The 21,641-nt window shown below is 38.5% G+C and overlaps 1 long non-coding RNA gene across 1 annotated transcript in view; it reads right to left on the bottom strand.

Moving 5' to 3' along the window:
- Nucleotides 1-20,074, bottom strand: part of LOC148878090 (uncharacterized) — a 40,016-nt gene extending 19,942 nt beyond the window's left edge. The window contains exon 1 of the long non-coding RNA XR_016100457.1: nucleotides 284-20,074. This is a non-coding gene — a long non-coding RNA (uncharacterized LOC148878090). The remainder of the gene's footprint in view (nucleotides 1-283) is intronic.
- Between the last annotated feature and the right edge of the window lie 1,567 nt (nucleotides 20,075-21,641).

Below are 21,641 nucleotides of genomic sequence, written 5' to 3'. Positions count from 1 at the left end.
AAACTTTAGCATACACAAAAAGAAAAAGAAAAGAACTAAGAGGATGGGAAACAACAATTGGATTTGTTATGCTAACCTTTCCTCAAGAAAAAAAAACTACCAAATATTTGGCTAATACTTTCCTAGGCAGAAAAAAAACAAAATGAAAAATTAGAAAAGAAAAGAAAAAAAATCAAACAAGAGAAAATAGCAATTTAAATTCAAAGGGAAAGAAACCCTTAAGCAAGAGAATAATAAAAAAAAAAGTTGTAGTAAATTAGGCCAAAAGGTTAGGACTGAATACCTTATTTGTGGCTTTTCCTTCAAGATATTGGGGATGTTAGGAATGATATTTGAGGGAGAGGCTAAGGCTACAGGTTTCCTATTTGATGAGGAGAAAGAAGAAGATATGCTGATCTTGTTGGGAAAGTGGATTGCAAACTTGAGCCGAGTCTCCTCTTTTCTTTCTTCTTCTTTCTCCCTTCTTCCTTCTAATACGATCCAGGTGATAGGTTTCTTCTCTTTGCGTTCCTTTGTTTTCTTGTTGTGATAGCTGGTTGAAATGGATGGAGATGGAAGGTAAGGATTCTAGAGAGAGAGATATTTCGGTGGTAAAAGTCTAGAGAAAGAAGAGAGGGAGAAGAGTTGGGGGAGATGGATGAGTTCGGTAGTTGAGAGAAGGAGGAGGCCCGGGCTTGGTTGTTGGGTGTCCAGGATAAGAGACTAGTGAGAGGAGAGTTTGATTGCTGGAATAGGAGAGAAGGAAGAAGATCAGTTTCAGGTTGGTTTGTGAGGGAGAAGAAAATGAGTGAGAAAGAGAGAGTCCGGTGGTGAGAGAGAGGGGAGGAAAAGAAAGAGAGTTTGATTTTTATTCTAGTTTTTTTTTTCTTTTTTTTTTCTTATTTGTTTATTGTTAAATCGAATGGGGTAGGACCGATTTGGTTTGGTTCAATTGGGATGGTTTAGTCTCATTAGAACTAAGTTAGGTTTAGTTTAATTAGGCTTGGACTGAAAAGGGAAGGGTTAGTTAGTTTAATTAGGCTTGGACCGATTTGCTTTGATGCTAATCTAAGGGTGGAAAGGTTCCTAGAGTTTCCTCATTTTTTTCCTTTTTCATTTTTTTCTTCATTGGCTCCTCCTCCTAAATCGAATTTAATTGGTTAGGGAGAGCTCCCCTTGATTTGCTCTCCCTTGTCTCCTTTGCTTTAATCTTTAGAAGAAGGGATTTCAAAGTTGAAATTTAAAATTTAAAATCAAAATAGCATGGCCAAATTCTTTTGAGAGGGCATGGAGAGAGGGGGTAACTGAGGTTTTAGAAATTTGGGTTTGGGGAGTGCTAAATGATGATTAGGTCAATCCTAGGGTAGAGAAGCAAGGGGGATTTAAATCTATATGTAAGATTGCATTTAGGGTAGATAGAGGGTTTTTGATGATTTTTAGAAATGTGCAGGGACTTAAATGAAAAAATAGAAGGTGTTTTTACAATGAAAAGGGGGTATGATGTGTAGGATTCAAGGGTTGCGATTAAAACTGAAGATGTTATGGTTTATCTTGAATAATGAGATCACATGAATTGGAATCATTGTAGATGAAGGGGTAAATTGGAAAATTTTGCAACAAGATTTTCCAAGGGGTTCTAAGGTGATCGAAAAGGGCAATGATGGGGTGGTCTAGGTGTAAAATGGTCAGTTTAGGGTCTAAAATTTGTTAGATTCAACCAAGGGGCTTTGATCGGTATTTTTCTTGGTAGAAGGGTAAAATGGTCATTTTGGTCTAAAAATGAATGAGGGTTTATCCAAGTGTTTAGGAAGGTGATGGCGTGGTCTAGGTGTAAAATGGTTAGTTTAGGGTCTAAAATTTGTTGGATTGTCAATCAAGGGGCTTTGATGGGGTTTAAAGGTGTCGGATGATGCATGACAATGGATATTTTGAAATTAGAGAGTATCAGGCAGTGAGGATGGTTCATGTGGAATCTTTTTAAGTGAAGGTTAAAATGGTCATTTTAAGGTCTAAAATGTGACAGATGGTTGATCAAAAGGTTGATGAGGTTTTCAATGCAGTTTGGAATCCTGGATAGTGTATCTTGATTGAAATCCTGGATTTGAGAAGTAACGACCAATAAGGATTGTCGATTTAGAATCTTTTTAATTGAAGGGCAAAATGGTTATTTTAAGGTATGAAATTTGGTGGATGGTCGATCAGGGTTTGATGGAGGTTTTAGGAAGATTTGTGTCTCGAGGGAGTTGTCGTGATGCATATGTAAAATTTTAATAGTAGCAACCAATGAGGATCATCGGTTTGGAATCTTTTTGGATTAAGGGCAAAATGGACATTTTGAGGTCTAAAGTTGTACGGATGGTTGATTGGGAAGTTGATGGAGGTTTTGGGGGTCTTAGATGATGTGCTTATATGAACTTGGATTTAGAGAGTGGCGGCTGATGATGATCGTCAGTTTGAAATCTTTTTGGATGAAGGGCAAAATAGTCATTTTGGTCCTAAAATTTGATGGACACAGGGGTTTGATGAAGGTTTTAGGAGGATTTGGGCATCTTGGGGGAGTTGTCGTAATCGAGATCTAAGATTTTGGAGAATAGTCGGTTTAGAATCTTTTTGGATAATGGACATAATGAACATTTTGAGGTCTAAAGTTGAACGAATGGTTGATCGAGAAGTTGATAAAGGTTTTGGTAGGTTTTGGAGGTCTTAGATGATGAGCCTAGATAAAGATATTGGATTTGGAGAGTGACAACTAATGAGGATCGTCAATTTGAAATCTTTTTGGATGAAGGGTACAATGGTCATTTTGGGCCTAAATTTTGGTGGACAATTGATCAGGGGTCTGATGGAGGTTTTAGAAGAATTTGGGCATCTTGGGAGAGTTGTCGTAATGGAGATCTAAGATTTTGAGTGTAACGAGCAATGAGAATGGTTGATTTGGAATCTTTGCATATAAAGGGAAAAATGGGGACTTTTGGATCTGGAATTTGGGTGGTGGGTATCCTGTGGCCCTTAGAGTCTAATGGAAGTGTGCAATGGCTTTAGCGGTGTGGGAATCATGAGGATCTATGTTATGAATATTTTGGATAATAAGAGGGCTTGAAATGGAATCTTGGGTTGATGGATCGGTAAATAAGTGAATTTTTAAGTTTGACTTTGGTGGAGTGGCATGGATTTGAATTATGAGGCCGTTGTGACCGTTTGATTGTATTGAGGACTTGTGGATCGTAGGATTTTTATTTGAGAAGTGTCGTGATCAAATTCATTGAAATGAAATCTTTGATGGATAAATGGAGAAATCAAGAAATTTAAGGTTGAAATTTGGTGTGATTGGATGATAAACAGATTTGCTTCATGTGATAGAGTCTGATTGGGTAACAAGTGTGGTGGTGTGGCACAATTAGGACCACCGAAAGGGAATCTTGTGGATTTGATGGTGGACTTAAGGCTATAGAGTTGAAATTTAGTTTTCTTGGGTTTTGGCATATTCTAAAAATGTTGGTAAGGTCTGATTGGGCATTTGGAGTGTGAAAAGTGGGTTAGAGAGGGGACCGAGCAAAAATTGAGTGTTGACAGCTACCCCTCTTTGTTGTGAGGTAGCGAGATAGGGAACAACAAAGACAAAGAGAAGCACGAGAGGATTTTTGCAAGGGACTTTGAGAATCATTCTCTTAAAAGTAGCATTGATCAAAAAGCCGGGTTTATTTTTGTACACCTGCTTATCCCCTATGGAATGGTGCATCTTTGGGGAATGGAATAAAGCGTATGTGAATGGTGGAAAAACATTTTGAAAACATGAGAAAGCTTGAAGGGCCAAAGTTTATTTCCACTTGATGCATTGTTATGTTCGAATGATTGATGCAAAGCATGAAAGAGGTCAACGAGGGTCCCAACAAGTTTATGCCGCTTGGTTTGGTAATACAAATAGCTCGACAGGGTCGAGTTAATGTGTTTGATTAATGAAGGGACTCGAGAAAGTTGATTTGACTTATTTAGTGAATGAAGAGCTCAACAAGGTCGATTTGCTCTATTTGATGAATATAGTGTTGGCTAAGGTCGAATTGACCTATTTATTGATTGAAGAGCTTGACAATGTTAATTTTCTCTATTTGATTAGTGTAGTGTTTGACAAGTGTGAGCTTCAAAAAGCTCATGGTCGGCTCAAAGGATTTGGAGTCACCACCCATTTTTTAGAGGAAATGGGCCCTCATTTTCAACTGTGAAAAATCGAACTAAGTCTTTGATAGTGACTCCATTTTCCATGGGAAAGGTACACAGCCAAGAGATTTCAGGTTCTAAGAATTGGGAGAAGGAAGGTATTAGGCACCTCTCTCTCCAAGCTGCTTTAGTATCCCAAAATGAGGGTTTTTCAGGCTCAAATTTTGGCAAAACACGAACTAACAAGATTGTTCAAAGCTCCTGAAATCTGGTAAAAATGTTCCAAACTTCGCCTAGATTCGATTTGAGGTGATGCTATCAGGTCTTAGGTACTAGTTTCCCTAAGACCCTTGTCTCTCTACCTCTTTTTCTCAAATCCGAAGGAAGTTGGGAAGGCAAGTTTCCCAAGATTTCAGGGCTTTAAGCAACTCGAAACTAAATTAAAAGCAAAGATACGGTGGAATGAGAGGCTTACCTTTCGTGTATGACCTTGAAACAATATTTCCAACAATTAAAAGGATTTCAAATGAAACTTAAGCAAGGCAAGAACTAGGTTGGGTGTCTCTAGTCTTGAGTTTGGAAAATAGGGAATGAGGCTTGAGCTTGGCTTCAAGGATTTTGGGGTTTTCAAGCAAACTGAGTGTTTTACAGGAGTTGGGAAACTCTCATATCTCTCTCTCTCTCTCACTCTCTCTCTCTATGGACCTCTCTTAGGTTTCCTTCCTTTAGTTCCCCTTGGGTTTCTGCCTCTTAGTCCCCTCCCCTTTTCTTCAAGCTTGAGTTGGGCTTCTATTTATAGAGAAAAGGGAGGGCAATGGGTCTAAAATTTGCCTAACTACAGTGCATAGGATTTAACAGAGTTTTTCACAAAAATAGGTAAAGATTTATTCAAAGAAATGGATGTTCAGTCAAGCTTTCCTGTTTGATAAAACATTTTCTTCGATTTAGGGGTGGTTGTCACAGGTTTTGTGCATCTAATGGGAGCTTGGGCATGCCAAACGTTGCAGTCCCGTATTTGGGACTAACATTGGCAGAAAATGTAATTTTGATGAATTTTTTAAAGCTATTTTGTCTTTTCTTGGTCTTAAGTAGGGGTCCGTTTCGCATTTTTTAAATTTTAAGCTTATTAGGCTCAAATTCATTGGTCCAGGTGTTTTAAGGGATTAAGAATGGGTTTGACATCAGCCATCACCCTTTTAATGCTTCAAGTTGGGCCAGATGATATGGCAATTTAATCTGGTGCATCAAAATTGTATCTTTCTAGTTTAACGATCAAATGAATGAGTCTGGTCTTGAAATTTGGCATCTTGGGGTTTTTTGGATCTCTGAACATAGTGGTGAGATTTGATCGGGCAAATGGGGTCAGGATGATTGAGATCTATGACTGACAAATTCAGATCAACGAGATTTGCTAAAACATAATCTTTATTTGATGAAGGGTTAAACGGGGAATTTTGGGATGAAATTTGGTGGGTTAGCACTTTTGATCATACCAAATCTAATTGAAGTGATGGATCTTTGATTAAAAGTGTAGATTGATTGATTTAGTTCAGATCATGGCCTTAGCTTATGGTTTACCAATCAATCGAGAGGGCTTGAAATTGAATCTTATTTTTCAATGGTCAAATGGATGTGTTTGATCATGAGATTTGAAATGTTAGGTTTTTTGGAGTCTTCGAACATAGTGGTAATGTCTAATTTGCCACATGAAGTTGGGATGATGGATGGTAATCTCTAATTAATGAGATTTGTTAAAATAGGACCTAGGTTTGATGAGGGGTCAAACAAGTGAATTTTGAGCTACAATTTGGTGGGTAGGTATGAATTAAGGGGATGATTAAGGTGGGTGGTTCTGATATGAGAAAAATATGGTTGATCTTGGTAATCATTCAGGGCCATCAGAATTCGATCTTGATGTCTTTGTGGTTGGTTGTAGATTTGTGGTGGGATTCACTAGTTGATTGTTTCTTAATGGTCTTGAGGTAATGGATATGCTGGATTTGATTTTGGAGGAGTTGGAATTTAGATATCATGTAGATCAGAGCCATTAGAAGCGAAGTTGGTGTGATGAACGATGGATCCTTAGAGTTTAGTTATGAAAATTGATGTGTAACTAAGTTATAGTTTTTCAAGTCTGGGAATGATGCCTGATCAATGTTCTTATATGTCTTGTGGATTGTGTCAAAGGAGGATTTGGAAAGTCTCGAATTGTTCTAATTTTGTTTCAAGTTTTTGAAGTGCAAAAGGGGAATACAATGAGGTAGGGTGAAGGGACCGAGAAAAAATTGGGTGCTAACAATAAGGCCGAGTTGACATATTTGATAAATAAGGAGCTTGAGAAGGTTAATTTGCTCTATTTGATTAATGTAAATTTTGTGCTTTCTGAGTAGATCTAAGTGAAACTGAATGAAAAACTACTGCTATCTAAGTAAAGGTGTCTAAGTAAGGTCTATGTTGAATGAAAAAAACCATTGATATATGAGCAAAGGTGTTTGAGTAAAACATGTGCATTCTAAGTAAATATGAGTGAAACTGAATGAAAAACCATTGGTATCTAAGCAAAGGTGTCTAGGTAAAATCTTTGCTGAAACCGTTGTTGTTTGAGTAAAATCTACGCTGAATGAAAAAAGGCAATTGCTATCTGAGCAAAGGTGTCTAAGTAAAATTTGTGCTGAATGAAAAAAACTATTGCTATCCGAGCAAAGGTGTCTGAGTGAAATCAATGCTGAATGAAAAACCATTGCTATATGAGCATAGGTATTTGAGTAAAATTTGTGCTAAATGAAAAACCTATGCTATGTGAGTAAAGGTGTTTAAGTAAAATCCATGCAATCTGAGTAAATTTGAGTAAAACCATGTTGAATGAAAAAACTTATGCTATGTGAGCAAAGATGTATGAGTAAAATTTGGGTAATCTGAGTAAATCTGTGCTGAATGAAAAATCTATGCTATGTGAGCAAATGTGTTTGAGTAAAATCTAGGTAATTTGAGTAAAACCATCTGAGTAAATTCTATGCAATTTGAGCAAATTTGAGCAAATTTGAGCAACATCTGTGTTGAGTGCAAATCTGGGTATTCTAAGTAAATTCTGTGTAATCTGAGCATATCTAAGCAAAATTTGGGTAGTTTAAGTAAAAGCATTTGAGTAATTCTATGCAATCTGAGCTGAATGAAAAACCTATGCTATGTGAGCAAAGGTGCTTGAGTAAAATCTGGGTAATCTGAGTAAAACTGTGCTTAACGAAAAAAAACCTATTCTATGTGAGCAAAGGTGTCTGAGTAAAACCTGGGTAATCTGGGCAAAACCATCTAAGTAAATTCTATGCAATTTGAGCAAAATATGTGTTGAGTGCAAATCTAGGTATTTTGAGTAAAAGCATCTGAGTAAATTTTGTGTAATCTGAGCAAAATTTGGGTAGTCTGATAAAAACATCTAAGTAATTCTGTGCAATCTGAGCAAAATCTAGGTTGAGTGCAAATTTGGGTATTTTGAGTAAAATCCGTGCTGAATGAGAATTTTGTGCTACTTGAGCAAAATATTTTTTTTCTCCTGATAGCTTAGTGTCTTGGGGACTTTGGAGAACTTTTTCTTTGTGATTGACACCTGAATCTTGGGTGAACAAAAACCCTAGCCTTTTGGTGACAATGATGAATGACTAGAATTTTCCTTTATCGTTTTTATGCTTAAGAACTATGTAATGCTTGTCACAAAGGATTCTTGTCATTTTCCTCTTCTTTTCTTTTCTTTTTTACTTGATCTTCTTCTCTTTGCTTCATTCTTTATTTTTTATTTTTTGCTTGATTTCAAGATTGAACAAAGAAATGGTAGGCAAAAAGGGTAACATACAAGAGAAGTGGTGAAGATGCCACCAATACTAACTTGCAACAAAGCAGATAAGTCCTTAGGCATTACACCAAACCTAGATGCAGTAAGAGTGACCAAGTCCTTTTTGGAAGGTGACAATCAATGCCTTGAGAGCATCAGGGGTAGGCTTTTGAAATATTAAATTGTTAATCTGGAAATCATTTATGTCAAAGGAGGTTACCCCAGTTCAGATGGGTAAATTAATGGGGTCGATGGGAAAGATGCTTCAGTGACCAGGGTGTACCCTAGTTTGGGTAAAAAGGTGGCTAGGGTTGATATGAATGGGGTTTTAATAAAGGGATCTACCCTGATTTGTAATGGTGAGCGGATGCGATTAATGGGAAGTGATATTTTGATGAAGGACTACCCTAGTTTGGTTTGGTGAACTGGCATGGTTGATGGAGATGGTTGTGGATTGAACCCAAACTGGGAATCAAAGTTGATGATATACTTCTTTAACTGGGTTTGTTCGCTGCTAGCCGAAAAAGGTTTTTTTGATGTTGAAATGCTAATTTCTCGAAGATCGATGATGACTTATTTATTTGGAATGAAACATGGCTTGGGATGAGGCTAATAAATGAAGGATACATAGGCCCGAAAGCTGCTTAAGTTGACTGATCGAATTACTAATTAGGACCATTATGGGAAGATGCACTCCTTTTTCTTTTCTTTTTTTTTTCATTATCTCCTTTTGTAGCCTCAATGATGGAACATGCTCTCCACATTTTCCATCAATATATGTCACGCTCTCTTACTAATTGATGAGGACTTTTGGTTAGGATGAAGTGTATATGGGAGCCAAGAAGTTCGAACCACTAAGTAAATGTCAATGATGAGGACTGGTGAGACCATTAAGTATACCCCAAAATTTTCTAACTTTTTCTTTTAATTCCTCCTAATTCCTTCATCATTTCTCCATTGTTCTGAGCCACATTCAAATTTTCTAGATTTAACTCTTTCTTTTTAAAGAGGTATCTACTCAAAATTTTTCTTTCATTACTTCCTTTTCTTTTCTACAACTGCATGGGTACCCTCAACTTTTGACATTCACCTGTTTAGAGATGTTTGGTTAAGCAAAAGTTGATGTAGAGGCTCAAAAAGGGAATTGGTGGAAATACTTTGCAACATTATGAGGTTAAAGGTATTAGACGAGGCAAACAGCCAAGGATGGCCTCCCTTCATTTCCTTGTCGATTGGATGACACATATAAAGGGAATACATGCTGAACTATACATGTGTTCGCTTGACAATAGATTTGGTTTAGGAGATACTCTTCTCCTTTTTTCTCTCTTTTGAATTTCTGAATTATTTTCTTAGCCATTGAGAAGTGCATTTCAAGGAATTTGGTTTGGCTTACCAAAAGAAATGTCTATTTGATTGGACTAATGAGTTAACTAGCGATAATAGAGGTGGTGGGGTCAAGTGAGGAATTGAACGAGTGAGGATGGTCTCCAGTCCTTTCTTTTGATTGATTAGAAAAGTAACAGGTTTTAACGATGTCTCACCCTATGCTTAAGGATGGCAATTTCCAAATAAAACCGGGGCCCCGCCCCACCTCGCCCCGCCCTGTCCCGAATGGGGTGGGTTTTCCCCGACCCTAAACAAGGACGAGGCGGAGAGGGGGAAAATAATTTTTCCTTGAACCAGGTACGGGGCAGGGGCGGGTTTTGTATATAATTCCCCGAACTTGCCCCAAACCTAAAGGTAAATTAGTAAAATGTATCTAGGTTTAATATTGATATTTAAAATATCTTTAAGTTTTCCCTAAATTTTTAAAATCCTAGGATCCCATAATTTTATTTTTGAATTATCCCTAAAGTATTATAATTCAATTCTAAAATACCCCCAAATTCCTATATCCTATGTATAAATTGTCCATAAAATAGATATTTTTTAAAAAATTGCCTTGGAGTGGGGAAAATTCGGGGATTCCCCGTCCCCGATGGGGAATGGATGCCCCGCCCCGGACCCACTCTACTACCGGGAACAGGGCGAGTACGGGGCAAGGTATTGTGACTTCAGGGCGGGGACGGGGAGGGGGTGGGGACGGGGAGGGGGTGCCCCACCCCAAACCCACCTTGTTGCCATTCCTACCAGTGCTAGCTTAGAACGTGTTTTCTCTTAATGGGCTTAGACTTGTGATTCCCATCTAGGGTTATAAAGCGTTTTCTGGATAGACGTTTAGCACTCCCAACGGCAGTTTTGGCACAATAAGAGTACCCCTTCGTATGAAGCAATGCTATATGTAGGTTCGTGATTAACAACCAACATTTAGCGAGGGCCTACCCTTGGGACTTATTGCAAGTCCATGGTCTAGCTAAGGCTTTGATTGTAAACCATCCTAGAAGAATGCTAACACTCCTTTGCCTTTGAAGTTGATTCAGCCTAATTGACCTACTAACCCATTGCAAATAAGTATTAAGATCGAAAGATAGTCTAGAACAAAAAAAACAAAGTGACTACCTTCATTAATTCAAAAGAATGATTGCAATGGTTTGCATAAGAAAAAAGTCAAAACAAAGTAGGAAATGATAATAAAAAAATATAACAAAGAAGCCTCTTTGGAAAAGTCGGCACAACATCCGGAATCTCCAAATCAGGCTTGAATTTTCCATCATCAATGAGGCACTGGATCATGAACTTCAATTGCCAACAGTCGTCGATATCATGTCTAGGTCCTCGATGGTAAGTGCAAATGGAATTTTCATCATAATACTTAGGCTTTGGCTCAGGTGGCGGCCTCCAAGCCTGTAATCGAATATAGCCCTTTTGAAGGAAGATGGGCAACAATTGGGAAGGAGGACATGGCAGTGGGGAGAATACCTTTTTTTTTGCAGATGGTTTATCCCGTGGCCTTGGTCGAGTGGAAGAGGTTGCTAATGTTTGAGATGGTGGCAAATGTGGTAGAGGTGTTAAGGATAGTGACATAGTAGATGTTGGGGGTATTACTTGTGAAGGTGGAATGGAGGATGCAGGGCCATGAGACTATGGTGGTGCCTAGTGTAGGGGAAATGGGTTTGCCCCCATCTGTGAAATGAGCCAGTCGACCATAACCATCAACAAACTTACTATTTGCTGGAGCTCTTCAAATTCTTGATGGGTCATAGGCCTATCAGTACTATTAGCAACAATGCTTTTGTTGGGGAAACCACAAAAAGGAAGAATGAGTAATCAATCACAAGGCTAAAGTTGGACAAAGTGGAAGGGGATGGCCTTGAGGACCAATTGACCAATGATCGATTTTCTTAAAAGAAAGTTTAGCTTGATTCTTTATCTATAACTTTCCCATTTTTATTTTCCTTTTTTAGTACTTATTCTTCCCCTTTTTCTCTTTTTTTTTTTATTTTTTATTTGAGTCGCACCCAAGCTCCACTGCTCAAGCTGCCTATGTACCCCTTGAAAGGAACTAGACCAATCGTAGTTCTAACTACTTTCTTTATTTGATTGGTGATTTTGATTAGTTCTTTTAAAGATTTTTCCATTTCTTCTAAAGATGCTTTACATTCAAAATGTTAATGGAGGTTGTTTTCTTTTATTTTTCTCTTTATTTATTATTTTTTGTTACTTGATCCTTTTTTTGGCTTGTTTTTGTCCATTTTTTTTTCTTTTTAGACTTTTTTGCCACCGTTTTGATTTTTTTAGTGGATCTTTCATGCACCCTGGGTTTGGGTGTAAGAAGGTGACTATAAGGTAGGTTTTAGGTTGAGGGTGAATGGGTGTTGGAGGTTGCCTCTATGTTGTAGGAAGTCTAGATGGAATGGACCTATAAGTGAGCTCTAAGGTGTGGGAGGGTGGGCTGAACTTATGTGGAGTTAGTTCTGGCTCTAAGATGCAGAATGATGGATCGAACCTATGCATAAGCAATTCTAATTGGTTTAGGGGTCGATTCTAATTGGTCTAGGTAAGCTTGGTTCAATTTAGGACGATAAGCCTAAATGGGTTGTTTCTAAGTAGGTTGGTTAGGCTGGTTGAAATGGGTTGAATAGGTCAAGCTTGGGTTAGTCTGGTTTGTTCTAAAGGTTCAAGTGGATTAGGTGGACTTAGTTTAGACTCTGGTCAGTTGGGTCAGGTCAGCCCACTTTAATTCTAAAAGACTTAGTAGGGTTGAGTAGGTTGGGCTTCAATGAGGTGCAATTGGGTTAAATTGGTGTGGGCTCCATTGGCCTTAAGTGCATTGGGTTGGGTTCTAGAGGGTTGAGTTATGCTAGCTGAGGTTAAGGTTATTGGTGCTACTGATAGGCTAGTTGGACGGATTTTGGTTCCCTAAGATGTAGGATGTTTGTTTGAAGTTGATTTTTGTTGGCCCATGGGGCAGAATTCAAAAGAGATTTGCAAGGATATGGGCCAGGTGAGCTATATAAACATGTTTGGTACAAGTTAAGGGCTGACCAATTTGGACTAGGGAAAAAAGGAATGGCTTGGCCATAATGGGTTATGGAGTTGGTTCCGGTTTGGGTTAAGATCATAGGTTGGATTTGGGCATAGGGTTGGAGTTGGTAGTCTAGGTTTGGATCATAGATTGGATCAGGGTCATAGGTTGGGCTTAGGTTCTAGTTCTAAGGGGTTTAGCTCATGGATATGGGGTCTAGGTCTAGACCTAGATGCGTGTTTTGATCTAGGTTTGGATGTAGGTTTGGACCTGTGTAGGTATAAGTGATAGGGATCTAGGCTTTTAAATTTGGGTATGGGTTTACATCAGTATATGCATTTTGGACAAGTATAGGTATGTGGAATCTATATCTAGGTTTTGATCAAGGTTTATATTGAGTCATGGGTTTAGGAGATAGCCTTAGTATCTAGGTGATGGGCCTAAGATCTAGATCTAGCATCGAGTCTACATAGGCATCTGCAATCTAGGTCTAAGTCTGGATCTAGGTTTGGGTCGAGATGTAGTTTGGATATGGTTTTAGGACTAGGTTTGGATTTGCATCTATGTCCGGTTCTAGGTTTAAGTTTATGTCTGTACAGATGTCTACAATCTAGTTCCAAGTCTAGATCTAGGTTTAGGGCTGGATTTGGATTTGTATGTTTGTCTAAGTCTAGGTCTTAGTTTGGGTTTTCATAGGGGTCTGCAATTTTGATCTAATTCTGGATCTAGGTTTGGGATTGGATCCAACTAAATATTTAGCATTTGGGTTTACATCTGGATCAAGGCTTGAGTTTGGGTTTGGATCTAAGATTTGGGTTTAGATCTAGAGATGGGTTTGAATCTAGGTTAAAGTTTAGATTTAGATATGGATTTAGGTCTGGGTCATGGATCTAACATTTTGTCTGAGTTTGGATCTAAATCTGGGTATAGGTTTGAATCTATGTATGGATCTAAGGTTGTGCACGGTCTAGCATCTAGGATTGGGTCATGGAGCTAGCATCTAGGTCTGGGTTTGGATTCGGGATCTAGGTATGGGGGTGGATTTAGATTTAGGTCTAGGATTTTAATTTAGATATGTGTAATTGATTATGTTTCCTAAGGCCAACTAGGATTGGGTGCAAGCAAGACTTCGAAGATGAAGATTCATTTTAACTTTATTTTCTTTTCCTTTTTTTTTATTTTGAACTTTTATTTTAATTTGGGCTCCTCTAAAAAAATAAATAAATAAAGTAAAAACATGCAAAGGAACAATCAATATGCAATGCATGAAGGTTGGGTTTGACACTTAGACTGAAGGTTTCAACACGATCGCCAATCTTTAAAGCTCCACCCATTGGATGGGCTTCTAATGTTGGTGACTGGTTGAAAGCTTTTCACAAGGGCCATTGGGTGTCAAGTCCCAATGGCCTGTGTATTGGCCCCCACTTATAGGACAATAGGTTCCTAGCATTCTAAGATGATATGCAATGCATGTAAATGTACAAAAGAAATAAAGGAAAAAAAAAGCACACACAAGCATATACATGTCAAATCATATAAGAAACAACCAACATGTCTACAGATATCAAACACATTAATGTTTATTATTAGGGGTAGAAGGGCTAGGTTAAGGTAGGCCTAGGTAGGTCAATTTCGACATGGTTCTAATTCGGGTAAGGGTCATGGGCATTGGATCTGGGTTACAAGTCATTGATGGTGGATATGGGTTATGGTTTATGGGTAATGGATATGGATATGAGTCATTGGTTATGGGATCTACGTCATGGATATGGATCATAGGTCTTGTGTCCTAGATATGGGTAATGGGTTATCGGTCCTAGACATGGGTTGTGGGTCATGTGCCATGGATCTAGGTATTATGTCATGGATCTTGGATATGAGTAATGAGTAAGGAGCCTTGATTCCTGGATATGGGTAATAGGTTATGGGTCCTAGGTCTTGGTCAAGGATATGGGTCATGGGCCCTAGGTCATGGATATAAGTGATGGGTCATGATCTAACTTGTATTGGTGCTAAATTGAGATGGGCTTGGGTCTAAGGTTGTTTGGATTTAGGACTGAATTGGGCTTAGGTTAGGATAGGTTTGGGTCTAGGCTTGCTTGGATTCTAGGTTAAGTTGGGCTTGGTATGACTTGTTTGGGTGTTGGTCTAAGATAGGCCCAGATCTAAGTTGTGTGGACACTAGGCTAAAATGAGATTGGGACTAAGCTTGCTTGGGCTCCAGACTGGAATGGGCTTTAGGATTAAGTTTGTATGGTGCTAAGTTGGAATGACATTGGATCTAAGCTGTGTGGGTTCTAAGCTTAAAGGGATTTGGGCCTAAGCTTGTTTGGGCTCTATGCTGGAGTGGGCTTAGGATTAAGCTTGTTTTGTCCCAAGGTTGGAATGGGTTTGGGTCTAAGTTGTGTGGGCTCTATGCTGAAATGGGCCTGGGTCCAAGCTTGTTTGGGCTGTAGGCTGGAATGGGCTTGGGTCTAAGTTTGTTTGGGCTTAGAGCTGAGTGGATCCTAGGATAGAAAAGGATTGGGCCTAAGTCAACTTGGGCTTGCACTCAGTTAGGCTTGAAGGTGGCTATAGACTTGGGTCTAGGCTTAGTTAGACACAAAGGCTAAGTGGGCTTGGGCCTAAGCCTAATTGGCCTTGGGCCTCTAATCTGAAATGGACTTGAGCCTAGGCCTATTTGTTAATGGATTTGGATTAGGCTTAATTCTAAGCAGAAATGGGCTTGGACTAGGCTTGTTCTAAGCTGAACTGGGTTTTTCCTGAACTACATGGACATAGTTGAATCGGGTTTGGGCTATAATAGGCTTGGACTAGGTTTTGCTTGGCCTCTATAGCCTAGGCTGAAGTGGGAATGGGCTTGGATTAGCACATGGCCTATGTGGCTTTGGCCGAGTTGGGATGAGGTTGGAATAGGCTTGGAGTAGGGTTTCCTTGGCCTATATGGCCAAGGTCAAGTTGGACTTAGGTTTGTGATGAGCTTGGAACTAAGGTGGGGCTCTAAGTTGCAATGGGGCTAAGGCTGGTTCTAGCTAGATGCTAGTGGCAATGGGAAGTGGGTTTAGGGTACTAAGAGGCCATGGGTTTAGCTAAGACTTTAGTTGGGCGAACTAAGGGGATATGGGCTTGGGCCTAGGTTTTGCTATGACCCCCTTACCCCTTTACTTTTTTTGTTGACTTTTTTCCGAATTTTTTGTTTTATAGTTTTAGTATTTTTTTGGAAACCCTAAAGAATTAATCTTGACTAAATTAAAATTTATTTAACATGATTTTATATTTACACACATTCTACCCCATACCTTAACCAAGCCCCTACTTTGAACTATCTAGTTTGCTATCACATCCATCTTCCAAACAAGGCCTGAAAGAATTTGGTTATGTAGAGCTTCCAAGGCCTCTTATCATGAACTAACCCCCCCTCATACCAAGCACTTTACATCACCCAACCTCAAAGGAAAAAGTGCATTGGACTTCTATTACATCTCCCAAAATCATAGATTGATCATATTCTTTTTTTTTTTTTAAATCAAAGTAAGCCCAACTTACCTTAAACCCCCTTTGTTTTATTGCTTCTTTTACATTTTTAACAAAAACAAGTCATGCCCAAAACCTTAAACTAATCTCTTGTTTAAACCAAATTAACAATTAATTACCTTTCCAAGAGTTGGATTATTGTCTAATGATTTATTTTCCCAAACATTGAGCTATGGTTCCTATGCTTGATTGAATTATTCTAAAGCAAGACTTGCTACCCTTATTTCCCTCATCTCTAAATTTACTAAAGCAAGACTTGCTACCCTTGATTCAATTTTCCTAGTTTATTTTGGTCCTATGTAGCCAAAATATATTTTCTAGGGGACTAAGTACATGTGTGATCAATTCAGCCCTTGGTTAACCATGTTTTCAAGCAAAGGATTTTACAAAGAAAGAATCATATTATACAAGTAAAGCTAAGAATTAACCGTTCCAAATTATTCAACCTAAGCACATGCAAGTAAAGCTATCAACAGCCCTAATATTTTCAGCCTATATGAATGTAAACCAAGCCATTAATAGTATAAAAAAAAAAAAAATCAACCATCATGTATGCTAACAAAACAGCCCATGAAATTTCAGACTTCACGTGTGTCACCAAAGCTATTAGCAATTCAAGAAGTTTCAGCTCTCATGCAAGCAAACAAATTTATTAATAGTCCAAAAAATTTCACCTCCATGCAAGCACACAAGACTATTAACAGTGCAAAAAATAAAAAATCAGTTTTTCATGCAAGAAAACAAAGCTATTAACAACGCAAAATTTTCAGACTATGTGCATGAAAGTAAAACCATTAACATTCCTAAAATTTTCAGCCTAAATACATTATCTAACCATTCACAATCCCAAAGAAATCAGCAAACATACGTGGAAACCTAAGAATTAACAACCCACATGATTTCAGCTAATATGAATGCTAATAAAACCATTAATAGTCCTAAAAATTTCAACTTATATGTACACTACTCTAACCATCAATAATCCCAAAAGAGACCAACCTACATGGATGGAAACTCTAGCATTAACAACTACCAAGAATTCAGCTTATACAAATGCTAATAAAACCATTAACAATCCTAAACATTTCAGCCTATATGCATACAAACTAAACTATCAACAAACCCCAAAAGAACTAACATATGTACATGCAAAACCTAGCATTAACAGCCCATAAGAAGTCAACCTATGTGAATGTTAATAAATCCATTAACAGTCATAAAATTTCAGGTTATTGTACATTAATCCAATCATCAACAGTCACAAAGAATCGAATCTACGTGCATGCAAATACAAGTATTAACAAGACAAGAGTTCAACTTATATGAATACTAAAAAAACCATCAACAGTCCTAAGAAATTTCAGGTTATATGCATGACAATCTAATCATTAACAGTCCCAAAAAAATCAGATTTTGTAAATGCAAATTAATCTTATAAAATTTCTAAAAAAAAATCAATTTATATGCATGCCTACATAACTATTTACAGCCCTATAAATTCAGCTAATATGCATGGAGTGCTAGGCATTAACAGTCTCAATAGAAATCATTTTTTTTTGGGACCATGCAAGTGAAGCTTTTATCAGCCCTAAAAGGTTCAGTTTACATGCCTATCTACAGAATTGTTAACAGTCCAAGAAATTCAGCTTATGGAAATACTAATAAAACCCATAACAGTCCTGCAAATTTCAGCCTATATGAAGGCCAATCTAAACATTAACAGTCCTAGAAAATCAAATCAGTTTTGTGCATGAATATGACTTTTGACAGTCCTAAAAATTCATTTTACATGCATGCCTTCACAACCATTAACAGCCCCAAAGAATTCTGCCCAAGTGTATGCAAATCAAGTTATTAACAGTCTAAAAAAACAGTTTATATGCATGCAAGTGAAATTCTTAATAGTCCTAAAAATTAAGCCTATGTGAATGTCATCTAACCATTAACAGTCCCAAGAAAATCAGATTTTATAAATGCAAATTAATCATATAAAAGTATTAAATAATTAATTTGCATGCATGCCTACATAATTATTAACAGTCCTAGAAATATAGCTAATAAGCATGAAGTCCTAGACATTAACAGTCCAAAAAAACTTATATGCACATAAACCTAAGCATTATTACTTCAAAGGAATTCAACCCAAATGCATGCAACCAAAACAATTATCATTCCAAAAGAAATCAGCATCCAAGAAAGAAAACTAAGACCACTAACAATCTAAGAATGTGAGTGCTTCCCCACTCAAGGGGAAGAAGGGAATGGCATACACATACCTTCCCATCCCTAGTGGAGTTGCCATTTTGTGAACATTCCATTGAAATTGGGTATCACCTCATGGCTATGAAAGGAGCCACCACCCATCAATAAAACTAGAAGAAGGGAGTGATGGGCCTCCCTAATTTGAGAAATAAAACGACTCCTAATTCAAGACAAAGACATGATTCTAGTCACCAAAGAGAGGGAGAGGGAAGGTGTTAGGCACTCTCTCCCTTTCTTATCATGTGGATGCCAACTTCAATAAAAACTAAGAAACCTAAGGGTTTCTTTTAGTCCCATGAAAGCCTACCATGAAGGCGATACTCTCTCATGAGGCTCCTTCTCTTCCTCTCCCACTTTTTGGTCCTGGAAAGCTCTTAGAGGAGCAAAGGGACGGTTGTATTCACAACCACCCCTTCTTTATCCAAAGCCTTCCATGTTCCTACTTGAGGGGAAGAGAGAGATTAAGTCTCAAGGAGACTATCGCCCATGAACATCTCTCCATAATGAACTCAAGAGTGGCATGCATCAAAGAAAATAAAATCTAAATCATACAAACATTAATAATTCAAATAAGAAACAAGCAAATTTTCCTATGCTAAAACATTTGACACAAAGAAAACGAACTTAAGTACAAAAAAGCCTTCAATACAATCTAAAAAACTTAGGGGATAGCAAGGATATGTTACACGGTTGGGAAACACATAGAACCAAAAAAGTGCATCGGATATCCATGTTAATCATCCTCGAAAAAAAAAAATTAAACACAATGGAAATAGCATGATGTAGAAATTCGGCTTGGATAATTCGCATACACAAAAAGAAAAAAAAAAAAGAACTAAGAGGATGGGAAACAACAATCGGATCTGTTATGCTAACCTTTCCTCAAGAAAAAAAACTACCAAATATTTGGCTAATACTTGGAAAAGAAAAGAAAAAAAATCAAACAAGAGAAAGTAGCAGTTTAAATTCGAAGGGAAAGAAACCCTCAAGCAAGAGAAAAAAAAAGCTGTAGTAAATTAGGCCAAAAGGTTAGGACCGAATACCTTATTTGTGGCTTTTCCTTGAAGATATTGGGGATGTTAGGAATGATATTTGAGGGAGAGGCTCAAGCTACATGTTTCCAATTTGATGTGGTGAAATAAGAAGATATGCTGATCTTGTTGGGAAGGTGGATTGCAAATTTGAGCCGAGTCTCCTCTTTTCTTTCTTCTTCTTATAATCTTCTTCTTTCTCCTTTCTTCCTCCTAACATGATCTAGGTGAGAGGTTTCTTCTCTTTGAGTTCCTCTGTTTTCTTGTTGTGATAGCTGGCTGAAATGGATGGAGAAGATGGAAGGGAAGAAGGAGTCTAGAGAGAAAGAGAGATTTCGAGGGTAAAAGTCCAGAGAAAGAAGAGAGGGAGAAGAGTTGGGGGAGATGGAGGAGTTCGGTAGTGGAGAGAAGGAGGAGGCTCGGGTTTGGTAGTTGGGTGTGGTGGAGAAGAGACGAGTGAGGGAAGAGTTCGATTGTTGGAAGAGGAGAGGAGGAAGAAGATCGGTTTCAGGTTGGTTGTGAGGGAAAAGAAAATGAGTGTGAGAGAGAGTCCGGTGGTAAGGGAGAGGGGAGGAAAAGAAAGAGAGTTCGATTTTTAATGTAGGTTTTTTTTTATTATTTTTTATTGTTAAATCAAATGGGATAGGCCAGTTTGGTTTGATTCAGTTGGGATGGTTTAGTCTCATTAGAACTAAGTTTAGTTTTATTAGGTTTAGACCGAAAAGGAAAGGATTGCTTAGGGTTTATCTTAAGATATCTTTAAGGTTTGGAAAGGATGGAGGGTTTGCCAACCCTGTTATTAAGCCAACTTCTATCCGGGTGATTATTAGTCTTGTTGTCTCCTTGGCTGGCCTCTCCATCAATTAAATATATAAAATGCATTTCTACATAACGATCTCTTTGAATAAGTGTTCATGCATCAACTATTGTCTTTATTGATTCAAATCGACCTCACCATGTTTGCAAGTTTCGATGATTTCTTTATGGGCTTAAACTGGCCCCTTATGCATCGTACTCCAAACTTCAAGAGTCCCGTTCCGTGCACCGGTGGGTTTCCTGGACGCGTAAACCCACCAACCACAATCGACCACGCGTCTGGGATCGAGATTCATAATGTTAACGGGCTTTGCACCGTTAACATGGGATAACCGGTTCAACCGGCCATAAAAGACAAAAATATTCAGTTATCTGAAAATCTCTCTACCGAACCCTACCACACACCGGCGACCGGTGACACAAACCAGCGGCCATTGTCGGCAATAACTCCGAGGGTGCAATTTTTGGACTCTTCTTCTTCTTCTTCTTCTTCTTACAAGGGCTTCCTGTTTTCTCTTTTCAACAGAAGCCTTACACGGTGGGTTTCTTCAGGCGAAGAAAGTTCAGAAATGCAGATAAGTTCAGTCGCTCAATTCTCCCATCATAATTGTATTCGTTGCACTACTCGGCACAGAAACCAATTTGTAGTAGCTCCAGCTCTAAATCCAACCACCACCACCAGGGCCGGTTCAAGACTCCTCATTTTCTCATCCAACCATGGCATTGGCAGCGAGAAGTGTCTCACCACGTCGAGCACCAGTTCTACTAAAAACTGGTTTTTAGAGGAAGTGTACTCGGCCTCCCACTCGACAATGTCACCACCAGCACCAACGCCGACAATAAAAGAAGCCGAAGAAGCCAAACCCAGAAAGGAGAACAAGAAGAGAGCGATCATAAGCCTGGGACCAGCAGCAAAAGTGATGGTGGCGAGGGACCAGCATTTGGCTATTCCACATCTTACTGTACCAGACATAAGTTGGATCGATTGGGCTGAGTTGCAGAGGAGGGGTTTCAAGGGTGTCGTCTTCAATAAAGACAATACACTTACTGCTCCTTACTCTTCTTCTATCTGAGCTCCTCTAGTCCCTTCATTGCGTCTCTGCAAACCGGTTTTTGGTGATAATGTTGCTATATTCAGCAATTCTGCCGGTAATCTACTTTTTCCTTTTTTATATTATGATCTTCGTTATTAGTAATTTTTGTTTTCCCCTCATTCTATTAGATTTTTTGCTGTTTTGTTCATTTTTTAGGGCCAAAAAACGTTTGTTCATTATTTATAAGAGAAGAAGAAGAAGAAGGCCAAAAAACGTATCGCCAGAGTTCTCGCCGCCGATGGCCGTGCCAAGTTCAGATCGGCCGCTACTGTATGGTCGTCGTTGTGTGGGTAGGGTTCGGTGGAGAGAGGTTTTCAAACAACCGAATATTTTTGCCTTTTTGTGGCCAGTTGAACCCGTTATCCCATGTTAATGGTGCAAAGCCCATTAACATTATGAATCTTGATCCGAACGTGTGGTCGGTTGTGCTTGGTGGGTTCACGGGTCCAGTAAACCCATCGGTGCACAGAACGCGGACTCAAACTTCAACCCTTTCTCATTGAGCAAGGTTTCGTGGTCTTCAAATCCAATGCCTC

Source organism: Nelumbo lutea, chromosome 1, assembly GCF_056320005.1.
Source record: "Nelumbo lutea isolate HS-2025 chromosome 1, American lotus-T2T, whole genome shotgun sequence".
Taxonomy (NCBI): domain Eukaryota; kingdom Viridiplantae; phylum Streptophyta; class Magnoliopsida; order Proteales; family Nelumbonaceae; genus Nelumbo; species Nelumbo lutea.
Note: the sequence above shows the minus strand (reverse complement) of the source record. Positions and strands in the feature narration are given on the sequence as shown.